Raw genomic sequence first — 13,172 nt, 5'->3', positions numbered from 1 at the left:
AGCTTTTAAACTTGTCGGGCCTTAGCCATGTTGTCATTTTTAGTGTTTACCTTAGCCCTTTGGACCGTCAGTGCTTGACCCAATGTCAACCTTATTTTGTTGGTTGGAATCACACATATCCCAACAAATTACACCAACGCAGTCTCACAGCTACCTGCACAACCTGCTGCTGATGTCCACTTTCATGACCCCAGCACCTTATTTGGCCCATCTGACAGTACATCACATATTAAAGAATTGAAAACTCTGCGCTAATTAGCTTAATGAGCACCATGGACCATATTCACATGCACATAACAATATGCAAATTATATTTATAAATATACAATTTTATTGGAAAATGTCGGGTGTTTATGTGGCCACCTTATTTGTATAAAACAATAATATTTAATAAAAACATAAACATAAAATAAACAGCACAAATAGATAAAAACTTTTTGGTAATAAAGCTTCTAATTACTCTTTAGTGAACACATCATTTCAGCATCAGGTGGTTCCCCTGGAAAAAGCTGGCCAAGTTCTCTTAATCATACAACCTTCATCTTTGACGACTTTTCATATTATGAGATGCAGCAAGAGGAGGATGATTTTTGAAAAAGATGTTTATTAAAAATTATGCTTTTCCAAAAGGTTGATTCTTAAAAAAGCTAAGTTGATTACTGCAAAACGATAATTACAGAAAAAAGATGATTTCTGAAAAAAGGTGATTACTGAAAAAAAAAATGGCTCATAAAAAAAGTAAATTCTTGAAAAAACGTGATTCCTTGGAAAAAAATAATTATGTCGAATCGTACAACTTCAATTTTTTATGACTACATATTCCAAGAAGCAGCAAGGTACGGGAAGGTGTGAGAGATGTCTCTGTGACGAAGGAGCTGGCAAAGAAGAGACGGAGGAGCATCAAAATTGATGTTCACAGCTGCAGAAGACATTATGGAGAGTGATACGGGCAGGTGTGAGATTAGGTCACAGCGTCATAACGTTGGTAGTTTGTTTGTGCCCCCACAAAACAAGATGGCAATTTATATCTACCTTTCTTTAACGAACCAATCATTTCAGCGACAGGGTCTGCCACACGACTATGGCTGAAATTATTGGTATGTTTGGGCCCCACAAAAAAGAAGCAATTAATCTATCCCTGTACAAACTAGCTCTACAGAGGCAAGATGTCATCCTCATCCTCCGATTCCACACCCACTTCAGTGTGTACATCCTCATCCTCACAGATTATCAATTTGCCCCCACTGGACTCCACAATCGCAGATCTCTCTGTAGTCTCTGGAGGCAATTGCTGGTCTTCGTTGAAGAAATTATAATTCATTTTGATGAACATCATCTTCTCCACATTTTGTGGAAGCGACCTTCCACAAAATGTGGGGCCCATTTTGTTTAACATTTTTATTAACGATATTGGGATAGGGTTACTCAGCAATGTATCCATCTTTGCGGACGATACAAAACTTAGCAAAGTCATCAAATCACCAGAAGATGTCACCATGCTTCATAATGATCTTGCAATTCTAGATGAGTGGGCAAAAAAATGGAAGATGAGGTTCAATGTAGATAAATGTAAGGTTATGCACCTTGGGAGACACAACCAGTGTGCAAGTTACAGCCTTAGCGGAGAGGAACTGGGTAATTCCATACTTGAAAAGGATCTAGGAGTCCAAATAGACAGCAATCTAGGATGTAGTGCCCATTGTAATGTAGCTACAAAAAAGGCCAACAAAATTCTGGCATGTATTAAGAGGGGAATGGAAACTAGGGACTCAAGAGTAATTATGCCACTATATAAAGCATTGGTGAGACCTCACCTAGAGTACGGAGTACAGTTCTGGGCCCCACACTATAAAAAGGACATCATAGAATTAGAAAAAGTCCAAAGGCGAGCAACAAAGCTTATTAGGGGAATGGAGAATTTAAGCTACGGGGAGAGATTAAGCAATTTGGGACTATTTACATTAGAAAAGAGACGTTTAAGGGGGGACATGCTCAACATGTACAAGTATATCAAGGGCCAATATAAGGAACTGTCACACACCCTATTTTCTACTAGAAAGGAATCTAGGACGCGAGGGCATGAGTATAGATTAGAAGAAAAAAGATTTCATTCAGCTAGTAGAAAGAATTTCTTTACGGTCAGAACAGTCAAACTCTGGAACTCTCTTCCCAGAGAGGTGGTAACGGCTGGCTCATTAAATGCGTTCAAGGCAAAGTTGGACAAACATTTACTGGAGAAAAACATCCATGGGTACAAATAAGATATATAATTTGTCTGTAAAATACCAAAACCTACCAAATTAGCAATGGATATCTATACCAGGTTGAACTAGATGGACGCAAGTCTTTTTTCAGCCTTACCTACTATGTAACTATGTAACTATGTAACTATGACCTACGCCAATCGCTGACCAGGTTCCCGGCTGCACTAAAAACTCTATCAGAGTACACACTGGAGGGGGGACAAGTCATGTAAAATAGTGCCGGTTTGTACAGGGGCCTCCCAACTGACTTTTTTTCCTGGCAGTACAGGTACAGACTGTCTGACATGCCTACTTGGATGCTGTCAATAATGTAATCTTTCACCATTTTTTCAATGGTGACAGCATCATATGCAGCGACAGTAGACATGTCAGCAATTGTCTGGTCCTTCAGTCTGGATCAGACGTCCAAACTTGCTCCTGTCTGCCCTGCATCATCGTCTGTGGTTTGGTTAGGAGTTGTTTCTTTGCAGCAACAGATGTGGGAGAAAATGAATGAGGAACTGTTGCCGTGTCCAGTTTCACTTCAGATGACAATCTCCTGACCAGCAGGTCTTTGCATCTCTGCAGACTTGTGTCCCCTGGAAACAGAGACACAACATAGGCTTTAAACCAAGGATCAAGCACAGTGGCCAAAATGTAGTGCTCTGATTTTAACAGTTTGATCACCTTTGAATCCTGGCAAAGCAAATGAAGGGCTTCATCCACAAGACGTACAAACGGTCGGTGCTTTTTAGCTCCTCCTTCACTTTCTCCAGCTGCTTCTGCAACAGCCTTGCATCCTAAGTGACCAGTCACTTGCACCGTTCATGACCTGTATGATTGAGTGTATTATTGTGCTAGTTTTTGTATGTCCAGTTATGTGTTCTTGTACTTAGTGCTTGTAGTGTCCTTGATACCGGTAGTTAACCCTATCCATTTTCCCTAATACCATTCAATAAAATTTTAAATTCTTTATAAGGGTGCCCCCAACAAAAAGTTGTGCTTGTCTTTCACAGATATTGATATTTGAAAAGATTACCTCTTGTACTCAACACCAGGGCCAGGCATTTTCATACTGTCTCTAGATAGGATATCTTTTTGGGAGTGATACTATATCTGAGATGTTTTAAATAACACTGGGGCAGATGTATTAAGCTTTAACAAGAGATAAATGCAAGGGTGATAAGGAGAGATAAATGCCCAGCCAATCACCTGCTAACTGCAATGTTACAGCCTGTGTTTGAAAAAAGTCAGTAAGGAGCTGATTGGCCGGACGTTTATCTCTCTTTATCACCCTGGCATTTATCTCTTGTTAAGGCTTAATACATCTGCCCCAGTATACTAAGGGTTGAATACCAATATTAGAGGTGTTTGGGCCTGATTCAGAGTTGTACAATATTGCACAAACACAGAGAAGAGGCCAGGGCCATCTTAACAGCATTGTGGGCCCTAGGCAAAACAATGCTCTGGGGCCCGTACTTATGTAAAAATAAAAATCATAACTTCCGACGGTGTCTCACCACCTGCTATCAGCCATCCAGCTATTAGCATTAGTTAAAAGCCAGTAACTATTTGGCTGATGGCAGGTAGAGAATGTTTCCCGGCAGCTCTGGCTTTGTGTAATTCACAATCAAGCATCCGGGTAGCAATCTTTACAAGCCTCGCAATTAACTCTGGAGGCATCAGCAAACTCCTGATCAATTAATCAATAAGTCCATATGTTAAGATGGCCCTGGAGCAGCAGAAACCAGAAAAACACACTAGGAGAAACTTCAAACTACTGCCCCCCCCCCACACACACACACTTTTGCCTTTCCATGATTAGATAGAGGACCCCGCACAGTTCACATTTTCCACATTTTAAAAGATCCACAGGTGGAGCCAATTATTTCACTTCATTCTGTGTGGAGCCCTGCAAAACATGCATTGTGTGGGGTCCAGGGGACCAAGTTTGAGAACCTGTGGTCTAAATAGACAGGAAATAGGTCGAAAGGTCAACATGAGGTTATGATTTTTTTTTGCTGTCAATGTTGATACCAGTCCACAAGAACCTCCAATTAGTGTAACGCGTACCCTCACATGTCTCGCATCGCCTTGCACACTTTACTTGTAGTCCACGTGGATGGTAAAGTATGAAAAAGTCCAAATAATTAAAAAATATTGTGAAAAACTTTTGTTGACCTTTTCATGTGTCTAACGCTTTTATTTGACCTTTTCACCATGGTGAGAAGATGCATGTCAACCTTTTTTGTGTTGACCTTTTGACTGTCTATCTAGACACCGTATATATATAAACCGGAACCATCCACTTTGCAGCCCCTCAATTAAAGGTGTGAAGGTGGCATCATAGACGTTCAACAGCCGACACCTGTATTAATGACCTGATTGAGCAGGAATCACATAAGCAGTCTGCTTCTTTAACATGACATTCTCCAGTGTTATGCTGTGCATACACAGTTTGATTCTGTGCCATTTTATTCGATTTGGGCTATTTATTGTAAATCGAAAATTACACTGAATTGAACAGTGTTAGATGCATTTGATGCCGATTCAATCCCAATTGGCGGGCCCGCAGAATCGTGATCGAAAGCAGAAATAGACTTGGCAGGCAAGTCTGTTTCGATCTTCCAGATCAATGCAGCATCCCCCCTCCATCCCCATGCATGCCATCCTCCCACTGACCTACCGCCATCCCCTCCTCCTGGCCAATGCCGGCATCCGTTCGGTCTCGACAGCCGCCAGGTCAGGCCAAGTGTACACGGCACTAGACACATTAATTATTGGAAGTGGAAAGTGCATTAAAGTGACTTGTTTATAAGTACACACTTCATTATCACCAATTATATGACATTGGCATGAGTATATCAGCAGTTATGAAACCATGGCATGCACATCCACATACCTTTTAATGTTCTCTGATCACAGAGTCTGTTCTAAGAATTCACAAACGATTCAACATAGACATTTGTTGCTGGACCAAGCTATCTTCAGTGCGAGAGTGAGCACTCTTATGCTTTATTTTACCTAGATATTAAAAAGCACCTCAAGGAAGCAGACTATTTGTACAGTGGAATGATATGAGGAGAGGCCAACAGTGTACCCTATTTGCTTTAGGGTTTATGTATTGAGTTATGCTAAATAACATTCTGAGTGGTATTAATAATGTTATGTTTAGCTAGCATGGTGGGAGAATTCCTGCAGGACACTTTGGCTCCAGCATCACGTATGGTTACGTTTCTGTAATGTGCCCCTAGCCATAACAAAACATAGTGAGTGTCTATCCTATTAGAAATCGACCTCTTTAGAAATGTTAATGTAATTGTAAGCAGGAAATTAAAATAAGAAAATAGAACAATGACACATAAACCCAATGTGTTAATAATCTTTTCTGTACTCTTAAGTTAGTATTGCCTGCTAAATGAAATTTGAAGGAAGTTGCAGTCTAGAGGGAATTAATGTTAAGAAATCAGACTGGTTTCACATTCATGGAAATGGTTTGTTCTAATTAAATATTAGGTTGCCCTTTTCTGGAAATGTAAACTCTCATGATCTTTAGACCTTAGAAAAATGGAGAGATGCTTAAACTGGCTGTATATTGGGTCTCCTACAGGTTACACAAATCGAAAGTTGTTGTCTGATTTCCAATTCATTTGGTCTTATTTTATCTATCAATCTATAGATATAAAAGGTGAATCGTGAAAAATTTGAATATCATGCAAAAATTTATTTCATTCAACTTAAAAGGTGAACCTACTCATTACATGCAAAGTGAGATATTTCACGCCTTTATTTGTTATCATTTCGATTATTACGACTTACAACTTATGAAAACCACAAGTCCAAAATTTCTGAAAACTATAATATTACATGAAATCTATAAAAAAAATGTAAATACAGTAATGTCAGCCCTTTGAAAAGTATAATCAGGCATATGTACTCAATAATTGGTTTGAGCCCCTTTTGCATGAACCACTACCTCAATGTGGCGTGGCATGGATGCTATCAGCCTGTGGCACTGCTGAGGACCAGGATGCTTCATTTGCAGCCTTCAGCTCTTCTGCATTGTTCTGTCTCATGTCTCTCATCTTTCGCTTGGCAAATCCCCATAGATTATCTATGGGGTTCAGGTCAGGCGAGTTTTCTTGAAAATCCAGCACAGTACTGCCACGGTCATTGAACCAGGTTTTGGTACTTTTGGCAGCGTGGGCATGTGCCAAGTCCTGCTGGAAAATTAAGTCAGCATCTCCATAAAGCTTTTCTTCTGAAGGAAGCATGAAGTGCTCTAAAATGTCCTGGTAGACGGCTGCGATGACTATGGACTTAATAAAGAACAGTGGACATGGCTCCCCAAATCAACACAGACTGTGCAAACTTCACACTGGACTTCAAGCATCTTGGATTGTATGCCTCTCCATCCTTCCTCCAGACTCTTGGACCTTGTTTTCCAAATGAGATGGAAAAATTTGCTCTCATCTGAAAAGAAGACTTTGGAACACTGAGCAGCAGACCGGTTTTTTGTTTCTTTAGCCCATTTAAGACGCTCTGACGTTGTTTGTTGTTTAGGAGCGGCTTGGCAAGAGGAATACAACATTTGAAGCCCATGTCCATGATTCGTCTGTGTAGTCAGCGGCGTTGCTAGGGTGGTGCCGGCGGAGCATGCGCTCCAGGCGCCAAATGTCACACTGCGCCGGAGCCGTGCACTCTGCCACCGGCTCCCCCGCTGTTCCCGGCTGGAGATGAAGTCCTTGGGACGCACACCCCCGCATATTGCTCGGGCAGGGCAGGATGGACATGGGCAGCACAGCAGCGGAGGGGATGGCAGCATTGCGGCAGCGCAGGAGTCACCGGCTGGGAGGGGGAGCCGGGAACGGCAGATGGGGTGGACGGAAACCCTGTCAGAGGTCAGTGGCCAGACCCCCCCCGCCCACCCGGCGCCTGTTCGTTGCCCGTTCATTGCACATCTCCTTTTCTCCCCCCCCACAGGCAGGGCCGGCAACAAAGGTTCTTGGGGCCCGATACAAAGGCATGTCTGGGCCCAGCCCCCCTCCCCCCTATTTATATATATATATATATATATTGCAGCGGAGGCACTCCTGGGACTTGTAGTACTAATAAATGAGGACATACAGCCTGGTCTGTGGGCAACGTTTCGGTCTTTAATATGACCTCTTTCAAGCTTGAAAAAGTACTACAAAGTACTACAAGTCCCAGGAGTGCCTCCGCTGCTACTCTGTCTATCAGGCACACCAATGCCTTTGGTAGGCACCCGGGCATGCTCATTTATGCTGTCTTCTACGAGTGCCGATCCTCCATATCCATATATATATATATATATATATATCCAGCAAAAAAGCATTGTTATGTCATTGGCGTTTTGGACGACGGCATAATAAAGCACGGTACCATGGTATATGGTATAATGTTAGTCTGTGCCCCCTTTTTAGCCGTGCAAGAGCCCAGCCTACTACAAATGGGGGGGGCGCGAAACACGCCCTTGCTCCGGGCACCGTGGCGCCTAGCTTCACCACTGTGTGTAGTAGTGACTCTTGATGCCCTACACAGGGGGCAACATTCAAGCAATCTCTGAGCGATTTTACTAAATCACTCAGAAAATGCCTGAAAACGCATGTAAATCGCTGTGTGTGTAGACCACACAGCGATTCTAGTGTGGGGCCCTGTTGGTCTGAATCCTGTCGCGATTAATAACCTGCATGTAGTTTATTAATCGGTCAGGGCAAGTGTTCTCAATGACCCTGACACCTTACTCAGCACACAGTGCTCTGCAGCGCGGTGTGCTGAGAGAAGAAGTAGCTTCGCTCACAATGCCCATTGACCTTGTGTAGGGCCCTTACCTCTAGCCTCAGTCCACTCCTAGTGAGCTCTCCGACACTTTTGAAGGACCTTTTCCTGACAATCCTTTCCAGCCTGTGGTCATCCCTGCTGATTGTGCACCTTTTTCTTCCACACTTTTCCCTTCTACTTAACTTTCTATTAATGTGCTTTGAAACAGCACTTTGAGAACGTCCAACTTCTTTTGCAATTTCCTTTTGAGGTGTTTTCTCCTTGTGGAGGGTGTCAATTATGGTTTTCTGCACAACTGTCAGGTCAGAAGTCCTCCCCATGATTGGGAATTCTACTGAACCAGACTGAAAGACAATTTAAAGGCTCAGGAACCGTTTGCAGTTGTTTTGGATTAATTAGTTGATTAGAGTGTAACACTTTGAGCCTACAATATTGAACCTTTTCACAATTCTAATTTTCTGGGATTTCGGATTTGGGGATTCATAAGCTGTAAACTGTAATCATCAAAATGATAACATGGAGCAATTTACACCAAACTTGTTACACATATGACTTACAATCAGGAAAGCAATACTGTGGGGGCAAGATACCCCTAGCACCACTGTGGGGGTCCTGGGGCTCCATAAAGGGGTCTGGCCAATACACAAAGTGTAGGTCAGGGAAGCAAGATATCCAGCATAACTCTGGAATGCCTGGAGCAATTTACACCAAACTTGGTACAAATATGACTAACAATCTGGAATAAAATACTGTAGTGGTAAGACAACCCCTAGCACCCCCATGGGGGACCCCAAAAAGTGGTCCGCCCACTACACAACATGGGTCAGGAAAGCAAGATATGGCAAAGTTGCATAACATAGAGGGAGTAGCAGACATTGGGTTCAGATTAGGTTCACAGTCACTTAGACCCACAATCCTGACACCACTGGGGGCCCAAAAAGGTGTTCGGCCAAAACACAACGCGGATCAGGGAAGCAACATATGGCAAAGTAACATAAAGCGGGTAGAGGACATGGGGTTTAAGGAAAGTAAACTGTGCTCAAATCTGGGAGCCCACCACAGACAGGTGTATGCCGGTCACACATGGGCATGGTAAGGGGTTAAGCTTAAAACAATAGAAGGATAATGTTAAATGTACAACCAAACCTAGGCAACGCCAGGGTACCTAAGCTAGTATAATATATATATATATATATATATATATATATATATATATATAATGCCAAACACTAAGGTTAAGGGCCAGATGTATCAAGCTTCAATAAGTGATAAAATGGAGAGTGATAAATAACCAGTCGATCAGCTCCTACCTGTCATGCTTCTAACCCAGCCTGTAACATGACAGGTAGGAGCTGATTGGCTGGCTGTTTATCGCCCTCCATTTTATCACTTTTTGAAACTTGATACATTTGGCCCTTAGGCTTGCTTTTTTACAGTCAAAACTGTATTGGAAACTATCTGTAAGCTTGTGTTGTGTAATAATCCCAGCAGGTACTTTGATTAGAAAAATATGTTTTGATGTGACCACTGGGTTATCATCATAACATCCTAAATGCTTTCAAGAATGTGAAGGTTTTCGAATTATAAATAAACATTACTTTTCTTTTTGGAATAGGTTCCATATCGTTTATATATAAATAGCACCAACTTGGCAGTATTATGCAGATACTTTGTGAAGAAACAATCCTATTATTTAATAAGGGTTATCATGACATGCTGTGTTTACGAAATGAGCTGTATTTGTAGGCATTACTTCCATTCTTATAAAAATAGTTTGTATGGATATGTGTGTATTTGTGTTTTTCAGCCTAAGATAATATTACATTTGGTTAATCATCAAGGAGAATCTAATCCATTTAAAGAAAACAATTATTTTTTAAATCTCATTAAAGGATACATGTTGTATAAGACTCCAACAAAGCAATTTTGTTTTCTGAAACCAGACATTTTAAAGGAACAACCAGAGTAAGATTTGAATATGGGCACTTTTGAATTATATGTAACAATGAGCTCCCTCTACTGTTGAAGGCATAAAATGACATTCTTTAACCAAGGCCTGAAGTTCCCAACTTCTCAACTAATATTATTCTGTCATTACATAAGATTGGATTTTTCAAAGGAATTTCTAGGAAGCAGGTGGATACTACTTTTTAAATGACGCCTTCAGAGACAAAATTAACTCTATTTTAATTGTACATGTCAAACTTCACTGTAATTAATTTTAGTTTCATATAAAATTATATTGTACCCTTTTTTCGTTAAGTGCAATATTTTAAGGATGAGTCAAAATAATTAGAGATGTGCAGGCTCTGATTTACTCTGATTTACTCTGATTTCAAAGCAGGATCTTATTGGCTATCAACTGTCAACAACTGTTATGTGATTTTGGATAGCCAATAAGATTTGAAATTAGAGTAAATCAGAGTAAATCAGAACCTGCACATCTCTAAAAATAATATGACTTTCACTGTACCTGTGTAGGTTGGTGTGTTTAAAAACCTTAACGTTTTTAAAACAATAAAAGCCCAAGTGGAGGCAAAAACAAACAAACAAAAAAAAAACAGGAAATACATTTCCCAGCAGAATGTCACAACCATGTACAGTATGCACCATTTAGGGAATCGCGAAATTCAGTGCAACAGAGACACCTGCAACTTTAATGTGTACAGAAGAATTGTCAGTAGAGTTTCATTGCATGATTGTCCACTTGATTTTTTTGTAGCTGCTAATATAAATTACTTCTAATAGAAGCTACATTACCTGAGAACACTACAGGACTCCACCATTCCCTTATCATGTTTTATGTACTATGGGGACTACACACGGGGCGATTTCCAAGCATTTTCTAAGTGATCTCACTTGATCGCTTAGAAAATGCCCCTACATCACTCCATGGGCCTTATTTTGGTTCATTCTTTCTGACAAAATCCTTCTTAGATGGGCAAAACCATGTGCACTGCAGGTGGGGCAGGTGTTACTTGTGCAGAGAGAATTAGATTTGGGTGGGGTTTTACTTCAAAGTGAGATCTATATTGCAGTGTAAAAATAAAGCAGCCAGTATTTTCCCTGCACAGAAACAAAATTACTCACCCAAATCTAATTCTCTCTGCACATGTTACATCTGCCCCCCCTGCAGTGCACATGGTTTTGTCCATCTAAGAAGGATTTTGTCAGAAAGAATGAACCAAAATAAGGCCCCATGTGTAGGGGCCAAAGCAATGCACGGCCCTGCGTTTCGCTATCGCCGGACGATTAATATCCAGCGTACTGGATAAATCTACTTAATCGCCAGTCAGAGCCAGTGTTCTCACCGGAGAACACTGGACCTGACAGATCACTCAGCAGGGCTGCCATTAGGAATTTTGGGGCCCTGGACTGATTTCCAGTCCAGACCCACCCTCTCCCATCCTCCACCTCCCTCCTCACTTCACTTACCGCTCCCGTCTTCTGCTTTCCCATCCCTTCTTCTGCGCTGCGATCACTGTGCTGAACGAAGCAGGTCCCGGAGTGCAGGCTTCTTCAGTTCAGAACGCCGGCGGCCAATTAACATGCAGCTTATGTACTGGCAGCTGCTCTGATTGGCTAATGGTACTCGAGCTCTGATTGGCTCAAAAGCCGGTGCAGCATTTTAATTGACCGCCGGAGTCTCCTGAGTTGAAGAACCCTGCACTCCCAGACCTGCTTCGTTCAGCGCACTGATCGCAGCACAGGCAGCACAGCGGAGGCAGTCAGGGGGGGGGGGCTGCGGTGGGCCCGGGAAAGCAGTACTCACAGCAACCCCCTGTGCAGCGAGGTGTGCTGAGCGATCTTGCTGAGCATTCTTAGCAATCTAGCATCGCTCAGAACACTAAGCAAATCTCCTGGTGTGGAAAATGTCCTACTCTGGTAGAAATCTCTACTCCTTAATACTTGCAATTCCATTTTTGCTAAATTGTTCAATCTACTTTCTTGCTGTTAGCTTGTATGATAGAATGTACAAGAAGATACACAAATCCAAAATGCTGCATATTTCTACAAACTGGACCTTTATAAAAAGACAAATAAGTAAATTCTGTTCATTCCTTCTCTAACGTATTTCCAAATGTGGTTCCATTTTTAAATTCAACATTACTCTTAAAAAAAAAAAACTCATTTGTTACCTAATTAGAAATCTTTGCAAGAGAAAAGTGGGTTTCATTCGCCCCTGACAAACTATTCATCCAAGATTTTTCCCATCATCACATAATGTAAGAGGGACTTTGTCACTGAATGGATCCGTAGCTGAATAGTCCACCCTAGAAAACAAAAATGACGTTCCTTGTGAACAAAATGCTATCGTTCTATAAAGCCATTGAATTTTTCTTTCTACCTCCCCCTTCTCCCCCTAACCTGATGACTTCCTGATGGCTTATTTAAAGAGGACATTTCAGCCCCAGTCTGGTCAGTGTTTAAAATAATGCTGTTAAGCAATCTCATTAAGGACAATTGCCACCGCTCCTGAATGTGGAAGAAAAGGTTCCACTTGCTGGTTATTCATCTTTGCTATTAAGTTTCCATTGTTAGTTTTTCAGTGAGAGAATCAACATCTCCACACACATTTTTCACATTAATTTGCAATGTTCTTTTCAGACACTGAGTCATTAAACCTCCTCTAAGATTAGACATTTTATACCACAACCAAATTCCTTTTCCTGTGAATAAATCATTCACAAAGTTAGAGTCTCTATGCCCTCTAGTGGAGCTTTACTATAAGATAACTGTGCCATTAACACCTTGTCTGTTTTGGTACTTGTTTCCTAGCACGGCGCCCACGATTTTGATTGTATTGATCGGGTCGGAAAAATCGCGTCGATCGCATCGCATGCCAACCAAATCGCATGCGACGCGATCGACCCGATTTTTACATTGGAATCAATGTAAAATGGTCCCTGAGACCCAATTTTACATTGAATTCAATGTAAAAAGTCCCAAAACCCCCCATTTTAATAGCAAACCCCCCCTGATGGGTGAAATGGCCCTCCATTGTTAACGCCACCCCACTATTGATGCCAACCCGAAGTGTGGCGAGCGCAGCGGTACGCGTCCTCCGAACTTTTCATACCCCCACTATCTGCGTCGGTGTGGAGTTGATTTTATATAGTGTGGTGA

At 41.6% G+C, this 13,172-nt stretch overlaps 1 long non-coding RNA gene across 1 annotated transcript; it reads right to left on the bottom strand.

The window, feature by feature from the left end:
• Nucleotides 1-2,021: 2,021 nt before the first annotated feature.
• LOC146007189 (uncharacterized) lies at nucleotides 2,022-12,799 on the bottom strand. Its single transcript, XR_014444271.1, has 3 exons — nucleotides 12,185-12,799; nucleotides 2,931-3,075; nucleotides 2,022-2,842 (listed from the first exon to the last, which is right to left on the bottom strand). It is a non-coding gene; the product is annotated as an uncharacterized LOC146007189 (long non-coding RNA).
• Between the last annotated feature and the right edge of the window lie 373 nt (nucleotides 12,800-13,172).

Source organism: Crinia signifera, chromosome 6 (genome assembly GCF_055691185.1).
Source record: "Crinia signifera chromosome 6, ASM5569118v1, whole genome shotgun sequence".
In the NCBI taxonomy this organism is placed as follows: Eukaryota; Metazoa; Chordata; class Amphibia; order Anura; family Myobatrachidae; genus Crinia; species Crinia signifera.
This window is presented reverse-complemented; position numbering and strand designations above follow the sequence as displayed.